Source organism: Fukomys damarensis, unplaced genomic scaffold, assembly GCF_012274545.1.
Source record: "Fukomys damarensis isolate Sample0158 unplaced genomic scaffold, DMR_v1.0_HiC HiC_scaffold_5, whole genome shotgun sequence".
NCBI lineage: Eukaryota > Metazoa > Chordata > Mammalia > Rodentia > Bathyergidae > Fukomys > Fukomys damarensis.
In genome coordinates this window covers 81447879-81461162 of record NW_022900917.1, presented here as the reverse complement: position 1 = coordinate 81461162, position 13284 = coordinate 81447879, and the positions used below count along the sequence as shown (strand labels likewise).

General features: G+C 44.7%; 1 protein-coding gene across 11 annotated transcripts in view; it reads left to right on the top strand.

Moving 5' to 3' along the window:
* The window catches only part of Trappc9 (trafficking protein particle complex 9), a 682458-nt gene that overhangs the window by 385337 nt on the left and 283837 nt on the right, over positions 1–13284 (top strand). The window lies entirely within an intron of this gene.

Below are 13284 nucleotides of genomic sequence, written 5' to 3'. Positions count from 1 at the left end.
CTTACCCTGCGGATGGTGGCACCGTGGTGAGCTGCTGCCGCTCACCACGGACCCTGGAACATATCCTTAACTTTTGAGCCATGGAACTGGAGCTGCGCATTAGTAACCCAAGGGGGCGTTCGCATTTTGTTGGGCACCGCGTTGGGCGACATCGTTACCTCTGACAGCGGCATTGCCGCCGTTGCGCACTGAGGACTCGGGGGAAGGGGACTTTCTAACCCTGCAGACTGCGTCACAGCTGCAAGACCTGGGCGGAGGATTTTACTCTGCAGACTGCGGCACGGCTGGGAGCTGGACGCACGTCTTACCCCGCAGATGGCGGTGCAATTGCATCCTACTGCTGCACACCAAGGGCCTTGGAAAACAACCTTATGGTGTGAACCATGGTACTGGAGCTGCGTATTGATAATCTAAAGGGGCGTCCTTGTTTTGTCGGGCACCAACCCGAACAGACGTCCTTACCTCAGATATCAGCATTGCCGCGACTGCGCACTGAGACTGGGCGGAGTGGGACTGCGTCACAGCTGCAGGACCTTGGCGGATGATTTTACCCTGCAGACTACGGCAAGGCTGAGAGCGGGACGAACGTATTACCCCGCAGATGGCGGTACAATGACGCCCTACTGCTGCACGCCAAGGGCCTTGGAAGACAACCTTGTGTTGTGAACCGTGGCACTGAAAGTGTGCACCGATATCTTAGCGGGATGTCTTTGCACAATGAGCCACCGCCCTGGGCGGGCATCCTTACCCTCTGATCGCCGCATTGCCGCAATTGCGTCCTAGACTTGGATTGGTGGGTGGTTGGGGGAGTTGTGACTTCGCTGATTTTGGAACTGTTGCAGGACCTGGGTAGACGTTTTTACCCTGCAGACTGTGGCGCATCTGGGAGATGGACAGATGCCCTTACCTTGTAGATGCCGGCACAGTTCCTTGCCATCGTGTGCCAAGGATCTTGGAGAAGACATCCGAATGTTGTGGACCTTGGCACTGGAACTGCCCACCTATATCCCAGCAGAGCGTACTTACCCAGTGAGTCACTGCTCAGGCAGATGCCCTTATGTTCCGACAGCCGCATTACCGCAACTGCACACCAAGGACTTGGGGTGTTTGGTAGCTTTGCTGACTATGGCACTGCCACAGGACCTTGGTAGGCATTTTTATAGTACAGATAATGGCACTGGGAGCTTGACGGACGTCCTTACACTGTGAATGGTGGCACAGTGGAGCCGCACACTGTTGCGGCCATGAACCAAGAATCTGGGTGGATATCCTTATCGTGTGGATGGTGTAACTGAAGGTACGCATCGGTAAGCTAGCAGGCATCCTCACCCTATAGGCTACTGCCCTGTTGTGGCCACAGTAGGAGGAGCCTGGCAGAAATCTGCACTCTCAGGGACTGGGATTTAGCTCAGCGGTTCGGTGGCCTGCATTGCAAGCGCAAGGACCAGAGTTCAATCCCCAGTACCAAAAAAAAAAAAAAAAAAAAAAAAAAAGAAACCTGCACTCTCCCACAGCTACATAGCCGCGACTGCTCACTGAAGACCGGATCGGGTTTTCTAACTCTTTTGGTGCCGTCATAGCAGCGTTTACCCAACCAGGACCTGGGCAGGCATTTTTATTCTGCAGACTGCCAGGCGAATATCCTTTATGCTGCAGATGGCGGCATACTAGAGCCGCACAATCCAGCAACCGGAGACCAAGCACCTGGATAGTTATTCTTACTCTGGGCACGTTGGCAGAGCAATTCAGTAACCCAGCATAGCGGCCTTGCACTGTTGACCGCTGCTCTCCTGAAGTTTACACCGAGGATCTAGGCAGACATTCTTTCCTGGAAGACGGTGGTACGGGTGAGGTTGTGCACTGATAACTCAGTGGAACGTCGTTAAACCTATGGATAGCTGTGGCTGGTGGATGGTGGCGGCAGACGCTAAGGACTTCAGCACTTTTTTTTTTTGGTACCGGGGTTCTAACTCAGGACTTTGCACTTTCGAGAAAGGCGCGCTGTCACTGAGCTAAATCCCCAGCCCCATGAGCAGGGGTTTTTACTTTGCGGACTGCAGTGCGGATCTGAGCTAAGTGGATGCTTTTACCTTGGGGACACTGGCCTATTGGGCTATCATTGACCCTTTGGAGAGCCACATTAAGGTACAAGGAATAACTGGGTGAGCTGTCCAACCCTGCATATTGGTCACAGCTGCATCTGCAGAAGAAGTACCGGGGCTTGCAGTTTTATCCTAGAAACTGGCATTGCTGGGAGTTGGGCAAATCTCCTGAAGTATCCTTAATCTAGGAAACTTTGCATTATTGGATGTGTATTGAGGACGTGGCGGCAGTCCTTAACCTGGGGATGGCGGCACAACAGAGCTTCTTTTCTCTGCGAATAGCCGCGTGGTGGTTATGCTTGTGGATAAGGTCTTGGACAAGCTTTCTAATCTGCAGATGGGGGTGCATTTGAGCTATGCATTGATAAACCAGTGGAATATCCTTATCTTGCATATGGCCACCTTATGGCAGACACAGTTAGACGATCTAGGCGGATATTCTACTCTGAGGAAGGTGGTAGAGTGGTGCTGTGCACTGACAACCCGGTGGGACTTCTGACCTGGAGGATAGCCATATTTCCGTGGCTGTGAACTAAGACCCCAGGCAAACTTTGTAACCATATGGACTGAGGCAAGGCTAAGAAGTAGAGCAATGTTCTTTGCAGAGGGAGGAGCACTAGAGCCACATACTGCTAAAGTCAATGGAGTATCCTTGCCTTTTAACCACCACGTTGCCTGGGCTGCACACTAAGGATCTGGGCTGTTTCACCAATTGTGACTGCATCACAGCTACAGCAGATATTTTTACATTGCAGTCCTTGGCACAGCTAGGATCCTGTGAAAGGTGGTACAGCAAGGCTTCACACTGATAACCCAGTGGAACTTCTTGTCCTGCAGATAGTTGCATTGCGTGGTTGACACTAGAAGTCCTGCTGAAATTTCTAACTCTGCAGCCTGTGTCTCAGCAGCACTGGCAACCCAGGACCAGGGTGGGCATTTTCCCCCTGCAGATGAGCCCTTAAACTGATGGCACAGCTATATGTCCTTATTCTGTGAACTGGTGCATTGGTGTTGTTGCCGACTGAGGACCAGGGTAGACATCCTTGTGTTGACGGCCATGGTGCAGAGAAGCCGAGTGCCAATAACTTACCCAGGTGTTTTTAACCTATGGAAGGCAGCACTGCTGTGATGCGCACTCAGGAGCTGGGTGGACATCATTACTCTGGGATGGTGATATAGAGGAGCTGCATGCTGATAACCCAGCCAGGTGTTCTTACCTGCAGATGCCTGCTACGACTCATGGGGAATCTGTGCAGGCATCTTCACCTTCTAAACTTGGCAGAGATATTTCCCACCAAGAATCTACTTGGGCACTCATACTCTGCTGACAGTGGCATTGTTTGGGTTGTGTACCAAGTACCCAGGTATGCAGTTTTATCCTGTGGATTATGGCATAATTAGCACCTGGATGGATAGCCTTACCTTGCAGAGGGTGGCTTGGGGCACAGTAGCACTGGTAACCCAGCATGATGTCATTACCTTGTGGATGGTTGTGGCCACACACTGAGGACCTGAGCAATGTCCTTAATCTGAAGACAATGACCCAGCCAGGATGCATGCTGAAAAGCCAGCTGGGTGTCTTTCTGCTGCTTATGGCTTTGGCTGGAATCCCCACTGCCCTAGTCATACCCTGAGGGTGATGAGACTTTGGAGCTGCAACTCAGCTGGGTGAACCCATGCTGGGGGATAATGTGCTCCTGCACGAGTGCCTGGGAAGATGATGTTCCCTGTGGACATTGGCACATTGAAGCTGCCAGATGGATCTGGGTGCATTTGTGACATGATTCCAGTGGTTTGGGGCAGTCTTGAGTACCTTATCTCCAGAGAAGTCCAGAGGCCCCTGTTGGTTTGGGCTGCCTTCTCAAGCAGGCTTTGTGGGTGAAGCTACAAGTGCTTATTCTATTTTTTTCTTGCAATACTGAAGATTGAACTCAGGGCCTCTTACTGAAATACATTCTTAGCCTTCCTACCCTTTTCTTTTAATCTAGAGCTTTACTGAGTTGCTCCTAGTAGCCTTGGACATTCTATTCTTCACCTCAGCCTCCCATGTAGATGGGATTATAGGAGTGATACGACTGCATTCCTTGATTTCTTAGTAGGGAAACTGTCTGGTCCTCCTCTCTCTGCATTGTCTACATTTTCTGAGTGAGCTTACCACAAACTCATAACTTTTAGTACGAGATGAGGGGACTTCTGTGTTTATTGAATAACAGTGTGTTACACCCATTGTTTACTCTCCTGGGCATGATTCTCTCCCAGGTGTCTCCTGAGCATCACACACTGGGTGTACTTAAAACTGGACTGATTATCTGCTGCAAACCTGCTCTGCCTATGGTGTCCCCAGACTCAATGGACAGCAGCTCCAGCCTTCCAGCTGCTTAAGCCAGAGACCTCAGAGTCACTCTTAACTTTTTAAACTTTATAGTGAATCTGCTAGTAAATTCTATTTTCTCTGCCTCTTAGATTTATTTACAATCCAGCCACTTCTCATTTGTTTCATGGATTGTGTTGCCAGCAGCATTAGATTATTATTAGATTACTGCAGTATTCTCTAACTAGTTTCCTTGCAGTCTGTTGTGTTTCAGTATTTGGCCCAATAATCTTGTTTACACTTATCTGTGAAGACTTCCAGCTACTCAGAGTAAAATCCAAAGTCCTTGCAGTGGTGTGAAAAGTTGTACTTGACCTACTCCCAACCACCTCCCAGCTCCTACCTCCTCTCCTTTCCTCCCTCAGGCACTTGGCCCCAGCCTGTCTTAGCTGTGGAGGTGGAAGAATGTGAACATGTTGTTATGGCAGAGGCTGTTCTCTCTTCCTGAAGTGCCTTTCTCCTAGATGTCCCTAAGGCAAGCTCCCTACCTCTTGAGGGCCTTTATTGAGCTATGGCCTTACAGATAAAGCAAGGTATATACCAGGGCCTCTCTTCTTTTGCAGTACTCCCTGTTCAGCTCCTCTATTTTTCTGTTTCAGGGCACTTTGCATTCTTTGTCATGTTATATAATATTTATTATGTCTGTGTCTTATTATCTTTCTCTCCTTACTAGACAGTAAACTGTGGATGGGGCCTTTGTATTGCTGTTGTATTCCTAGTGCCTAGTACCTTGTGTTTTTAATAAATGCATTTTATAAGTGTTCTTCCTGGTAAGTGTTAGAGTTTTTTGTGTGGTGGTTGTTCCTTGATGATGCATATGGGGTGAGAAGCCTTTTCAGGGTCATATCTGGAGGCCTAAAAGGGAGCTGGACCTCTTTCCTTCCCTTTGTCTCTCTCATGGCTCTCTGTGTCTCCAGGATCCATTGCTTGATAAAGTTGCAGTTATTCAGTACGGAACTGTTTCAGGATTGTAACCAGTCATCAGATTTTTAGCCATTCTCACATGGAGTGTTGAAAGAGGTTTCCTCTAGTGGCAAGTAATATGCCCCATCCCAGAGAAGGTCCTGTGTCTGTTAACTGAGCATCTGTCAGGTGCATGTCACAAGACTATCACCGCAATTGGCTCACTCACTCACCTGTGTTATCTCTTCAGAATGGCCAGTGTCATGATGAAATGCTGCTCAAGCCTCTAGCCAGACAGCTAAGGCAAATTGTATCTTGGATGCTCAGATCTCCTGGTATCATTGTGGCCTCTGTAGCATAGCAAGACAGGTGGCTGTGATAGGTACACATTGTTTTGGAGTTTGAAAACAAGAGACCCTGTGTCATTGTGTGACCCCTGAATGGAGCTTCTGGCAGTACAGTTCCAATCAGACTTGCTTCATGCATATACTACTTTAATAAATAGCTTGTAAATGGGCATCTTTTGATCTTATTTTCAAGTACCTGCTATAAGAAAACATACCAGGAGTGATATACATACTCATGTGATATAATCTTGAGAAAACCAACAAGGTAGATACTACTAATCCTATTTTTTGTATGAGGGAACAAAGACCCAGAATATGAAGGAAGCTGCCCAGCCATCCACTGGGCAGTGAGGGAGCTGGACTTGAGATCCAGAGCACAGGCTGTATAGTTTACAGTCTAGCCAGCCTGCCTGCTAGTCTAGGGTGCAATGCTGGGACAGATAGGATTGCTTGTGATCAAGGCCCTTGTTCCTAAGGACACTTTTTCTCTTCCCAACACATTTGTTCAGTTGCTGGTAGGTATCAGATATGTTGACTTCTGGGGGATGCTGAGTGGGGAGAGAGGCTGGCACAGTGCCTGTGTCTGATCAAGATGAAGGCCTGTCCCATTCTGATACTCTGTTTGGCTGTGTTTGACCTGAATGGTAGTGGGCAGTAGCCTTGAGGGGAACATTGGGTTTGAGAAATAGAGTGGTACTGCATGGCCTCTATTACTAGTTGTCTGACATGTTGGTTGAAACTCAGCCTTGGGCGTTTCTTTTGGTAAGGTGTGAGGTAACTGCTGCTGTGGCCCTGGTGGGATTAACCAGACTGTGGGAGGAGCTTCTTGCAGGCAGCCACTCTGCAATGAACCACTCAAGGACTCTACAGTGCCCAGCTTAGAGTGGTAGGTGTAGTCCAGTGAGCTGGTTCCCAGGATGAAGCTTGTTCAGATAAGAGTATCAAGCAGAACGTGGCCTATGGTTAGAGTGAAGATGACTGAGTGGGGCTCTCCCTGAACTCCTTAAGCTTTTAGGGGAATACAAGTCACACTAAAGAGAGGCTCCATGTGGATAGCTGAAGTGTTCCAGAGGGGACTTCCCCAGAGTTTGTAATCTGTACCAACATGCCCCCCCAGAGGGTATTTTGGACGGAAAGCAAGAATACTGAGTGACTAAGGGACATGGAAGTTAGACATGGTACCACAGTTGGGATTCTGATTCTAGCCCTGTGAGTCACTGGGATGTGACCTTAGCAGGCGCCTTTGTTTCCTGAGGGCTCTCCTTCTACCTCTTTCCACTGAGAGGTCAAATTAGACCTCCACATTCTGTTTGGCATTAAAGGAGCAATTTAGTTTCTCCATTGACAACCCTTTTCCTTGCTGTTACACTTCAGGAGCTTGTGCTTCAGCTGATTATCTGGTGGGTATCATCTACCCACCCAAGACTGGGAAGGGACACAGGTGAGGATTCAGTCTGCCAGGCACCTGACAGTGACTCTCTGAAAACAACCTGTGTCTAGAGAATGTGTGAAATATGGAGTCTCTGATGAGAAGTGTTGGATAGTGCTGGAACAAGAACTAGAGGGAACGATCCTCATTCAGGACTTGGAGGTCTGTCTCAGGATGGCCAAGAATTGGGGAGGGGGGTATAGGCTGATTGACTGAACTTGATTTCAAGTCATGAAGTAAATGTGTTAACTTATTAGTATGGAAATATAAGGCTTAGAGAGTATGGGGTTTTCAGAATTACTCCATGACTACTCAGTGGCAGAACCAAAACTCTTTTCAACTCTGAATCCTGGTCCTTCTCTCTCTGCCTTGTATGATAGGTATCAGATTTTCTTAAGCACTTACCAGCCAATTATTTAAATGCAGTATGACCAAAAATTGAATATTTTTGTTCATTTTTATATAATAATATAACAGGAGATATAAAAATGATAATTTTATCAAATTTATTCAATTTTTCTTATATGGTATATCTTAAAACATTCAGTACACAACACAGTGTTACAATCTAGATAAGAGTATGTAGTCTCTGTCTAAATTCTTTTTGCATTATTGTTTTTCTTTGAACAAGTTTGCATAATTGTGTTGTCCTTTCTTTGGGTGGTATAATTTCATTAAAATATCTACCTTCTAAACATAATGGTAAAAACATTGATGATGGATATCCTGGTTGTTGGTCTTTCACTATTCTGTATTTTTCAGTTATTTGGTCTACTGGACCTAATCTAAATTGTAAGTGACTTTTTATACCCCCCTGTTTTGAATAAGTAACAAATGAGTTCCATATTGTTTGGTCCAGAGATGCATAGATATTTTAGCCTTGCTCTTTGATTACAGGGTAGCTTGTTAGATGTTGGTCAACTCTGTCAACACCATCCATAGAATCATTATAATCATTGACTACTACTGGAATTTTAAAGGTTTTGTTTCTTCTTTCAAGTTCTATCATTTCTGTATTACGAACAGTTGACGATAAGGAGACATCTCTTTTGTCTTTCCATTTCATAACACAGAGTTTTTCTCTCTGATATGCTAACATTTCCCCCTTTTTCAATTTTTTTCTTTCGCAAGTCTTTTGGCATTTTCTTCCTGCTCATTCTCAGTGTCCCAAATGTGTCTGTTTTATATCATAAAAGAATATCACTGAGTTCTGTAGAAACATAAAACATATCTAATAAAGAATATCACTGAGTTCTGTAGAAACATAAGACATATCTTATGTACTTATGGTAAGAGTTTTTATAGGTTTTAATATAAAACTATAGGTTATTTTCACAAAATAAACATGAATTAATAAAGAAAAATAAGCAGAACTTATTAGATTTTACTAGAAACAAACATCAAAGGTGAGTAAAATGTTCTAACTAAAAATATGCAAAAGTATAAAACAAATATACTTATAAGTGTATTTTGTGCAAAGAAGAGTTGGCTGATCAAAATGACATATGCCTGAGTCATGCCCAGGATAGTCAGCCTGTAAACAAATGTGCTGCCTGAGTGATGCTTGGGGATAAACTTAAATGGTTAACCTCGTACATTCATTTCAAAATAAAGGCACAAACATGAGAAGTACATTTATATATTAAAAAGTTAGCACTGTTCCTGGCACCCAGAGGTGATCACATTTTGAGAGATTTTTCTTCCTCATCCCTCCTAGGTCAGAAGTAGATAATAGTAACTTTTGATCATCAAAGGGTTGGATACAGGAAAAGCGGTGCTTGAGGATCAGTGATGCGTCTGTCTTATATCATTATCTGTGCATTTTTAGGCAGGTCACTCAGACTCTGATACCACTTTTCTCATTTGTAAAATAAGGATGCATATAGCATCCAGAACATTGAAGAATAGATGAAATAATATACTGATTACCAGCAGAGCACTTACTCGGATAAGGGAGCTTCCATTGGTGTTTTGGTAAAATGACTCTGTGTTGAATACCTGGAAATTGGCCAAGTGGAGTTGGCTGGATGCAGAAGGGAGGGCTTCTAGACTAAAGAGACTGTGGAGACTTGGGCTGAGGCTGGCTTGAGATGGGTCTTCAGAGTGGGATGGGAAGCTGGCAGAAGACCTTGAAGGGGTGGTAGGGGTGAACCCCTGTCCCCAGGCAGCAGGAGTCACTGGAAGTTGTGAGGAGACTGCTGGGCAGAGTGGTCCTGGGTGGAAGAGTTTTTAGTTCTCTGTTATTTTTGTAACTTAATCACAGCAGGTGGGACGGCAGATCAGAACTCTTTGAAGCTGACTTCAGAGGCCCATGTGTCTCTGCTGGGCTCGCTGAGTTGCTGTCTTTCATCCCAGTGCTTATCTAGATCACTGCAGTTAATTATTTCTCAAAATATTAACTCTCTCCATGACTTTATAATGAGATTTCTGTCATCTCCCAGAGAAAGCCTCCTCGTTTCTATAGGAAACACTTTTGGTAGCAATATTTTGGTGCTTAAAAAGTAGGGATTGCAGAGGGGCTGCCTATGTTAGTGATCTGAGAAGGTCCTTCTTTTGGGCAAGCTTACCTAAGAACTGCAGGAGGGGTACTTGGGGCTTTGAAAGCCCATTGTGCTAGTTAGCTTTCTGTTGATGTCACAAAGTACCTGAGAATGACATCTTGAAAGGAGCAAAGGTTTATTTTGGTTCACAGTTTTAGAGGTTTCAGTCCATTGTTGGCTGGCTCCATTATGTTAGGCTTGTGGGGAGGCAGAGACATCTTGGTGGAAGGGTGTGGTAGAACAAAGCTGCTCACTCCATGAGGGCAAAGCAGAGAGAGAGAGAGAGCCAGAGAGGAAGGAGCCAGATATACAGTAGATATACCAGATACACAGTAGTTTCCATGGTCATGCCCCCATGATCTACCCCTTCATCTAGGTCTGCCTTCTATTTCTATCACCTCCCAGTAATGCCATCAAATTAAGATCTCACCGGTGGATTATTCTACTACTGAAGTTAGAACCCTTACAATCCAGTCACCTCATAGAAGTCCCATCTCTGAACACATGAGCTGTTTTGGTTATATCTTAGAGCCAAACTATAGCATGCAACCATCTTCTCCACAGACTTGCTCTGTGTTTATACATGTCAGGCCCAGTGGGAGGCCCTGAGTAAATGAAGCCAGCCAGGCCATCACAGTATAACAGAGTATTGACGAGAAGGCACACACCACAGGGAGATGAGTGGTAAGAGGCAGGAAGCAGGCTGTCTGTGGCGGTGGATGAGGGGCAGGCTGCCTAGGCTTAAGTCTTCTTCTGCCCCTACTAGCAATGGGGCTTGGGAGCAACTCTGTGTTTTCTTATAAAACCCACTATTTCCATTTTTATCAAGGCGAGGTATGATCTTCAATCCAGTATTAACTTTTTATGCCGTTCTCCTATGTAGTTATGGTTCCTTCTCTTTTTGTTTCTGTGCCCTGTCTTCTCTCAGGTCTTACAGGCTTATCCTCATTTTTTTCAGCTTTAATTGAGTTTATTGGTACATTTTAGAGATACAGTACAGTTACATTCATTGTTGGGATCTTGTACCTCTACATGACAGGTCTTGGTTCTCATTTTTTCCCCTTGTCCCTGCCCTCCTTTCACCCCTTCCGCCCCTCCCCATCTACAAACACTTTATTTCCATCTTTTCATTCCCTCACATTTTTTTCTTTTCCCTTATTACCTTTCCCCTACCCATCCCACCTTCCTTACACCTTTAACCCCTTTCTTCTCATTTCACAATGTCAGTTATCTCATTAGGATCTTATGTATTATTACAGTTTATTCACATCAGAGAAGCTATTTGGTGTTTACACATGTGTGACCTATTTATTTCACTTAGGAGTATATCTCAATATGTATCCATTTTCCTATGAATGAATCTATTTTCTCGTTCTTTATGGCTGAGTAATATTCCATTTTATAGAAAAACCATATCTTTATCCAGTTTCCAACTGATGGGCAAATGGGCTGTTTCCAAGTTTTAGCTATTGCAGACTGTGCTGCTATAAACATGGGTACGCATACATCACTGTGATAAGATTCTTTTAGTTCTTTTGGAAAGATACCCAGCAGAGGGATGGCTGGGTCAAATGGAATCTCCAGTCCAAGCTCTTTGAGGTATCTCCATATTGAGTTCCACAGTGGTTGCACCAGTCTGCACTCCCACCAACAATGGGGAAGGGTTCCTTTCTCCTCACAACCCCAAAAACATTTGTTATTGTTTGATTTCTTGATAGCAGCCATTCTTTGTGGGGTGAGGTGGAATCTCAGTGTTGTTTTCATCTGCATCTCTCGAATGACCAGTGATGTGGAACATTTTTTCAAATATTTACTTGCTGCTTTTACTTCTTTGTCTGAGAAATGTCTTTTCATTTTGGATGCCCATTTTTGAATCAGGTCTTTATATTTGGGGGGGCTGATTGTTTTGAATTCTTTATATATTCTAGATAGTAGTCCTTTGTCTGAGGAGCAGCTGGTAAAAATTTTTTCCCACATTGTAGGTTGTTTCTTAGTTCTGCTGATGGTTTCTTTTGCAGTACAGAAGCTTTTTAATAAGATGAGATCCCAGTTGTTGATTCTTTCTGCTAGTTCCTGTGCTACTGAGGATTTGTTCATAAAGTCTTTTCCATGCCAATGTCTTCCAGAGTACTGCCTAACTTACTTTCCAGCAAGTTTAGTGTTTCTGTTTTAATATTTAGATCTTTAATCCACTTTGATTTTAATTTAGTGCATGGTGAAAGATAAGGGTCCAGTTTTAATCTGTGGCAGGTTGAAATACAGTTTTTCCAACACCATTTATTTATTTGTTTGTTTGTTTGTTTATTGGTATTGGGGATTGAACTCGGGTCCTTGTGCTTGCAAGGCAGGCCACTGAACTGCTGAGCTAAATCCCCAGCCCTCCAACACCATTTATTAAAGAGGCTATCTTTCCTCCACTGAGGATGGTCAGTTCCTTTGTCAAAGATGCTGGATTTGTTTTTGTGTTTTCCAATCTGTTCTACTGATCCTCAGGCCTGTTTCTTTGCCAGTACCATGCTGTTTTTATCACAGTGGCTTTGTAGTATAGTTTCAAATTGGGAATTGTTATACCCACTGCCATGTGTCTGTTGCCTAGGATGGCTTTTGCTATTCTAGGTCTCTTATGCTTCCAAATGAATTTTTGGATTCTTTTTTCTAGTTCTGTGAAATATAGTGTTGGAATTTCAATTGGCATTGCGTTGAATGTATATAGCAGTTTTGGTAGTATGGCCATTTTCACTATGTTGATTCTTCCTACCCAGGAGCAGGGGATATCTTTCCATTTTTTAAATATCACTTTCTTTTTTCAGAGTGCTATAGTTTTCAGTGTAGAGATCTTTTCCCACCCAGCGGGTCTGCAACCTCCCCGACAGTTATCCTCATTGTTTTATGCTCTGACACTTTTCTCTTTGCAATGAGAGCACTTGCTTCTCCAGAAAAGTGACACTAATCCAGCTTCTGGAGCTAGATGTGCCACAGGAAGCCAGTCCACTCATGTGCCCCAGAAATGGGTTCTATGTGTACTCTCTCATATCAGCCTGCTAGCCTCCTCTGTGAGTGGCTGCATCAGAAGCCAGGCTGCAAGCATTTGGATGAGCCTGATCTTTGAGCTGGGAGACAGTAACAAGCACAAATGTGTTCTCTGCTGTACCTGGAATGGTCTGATGCATCTTGTTCTGTGGGGGCTGGGTAAGGAGTGATAGTGATTTTCAGGGTGAGTGGTAAAGTATGCAAAGGGCCTGGCACAAAGCTTAGCATAGCCTGGGTATCCTGTAATATGGAATTATTTGGATTGACTCCAATCCTCTGATCTCCTGGTGAAACTGGAAATGAGTCACCTGATGACGCAGCCTGTGGAGATATGATCATGAGAATACTTTTAAAAGTAGCAGCTGTTTAATGTCAGGTGAAAAAATGAAATATTACCCTCATATGAGGCTTCCCTTGAAGCAGAAGACTTGTGAAGAGCCGAATTCTCTGAGCAGGTATAGCCCATAGCAGACAATCTTTTGTTGGAGCTAATAATGAAAGAGGAGGCATGTCTGGAGCAAAGGGAGCATGTGGTCACTTATGGATGTGGTATTATTGGGTG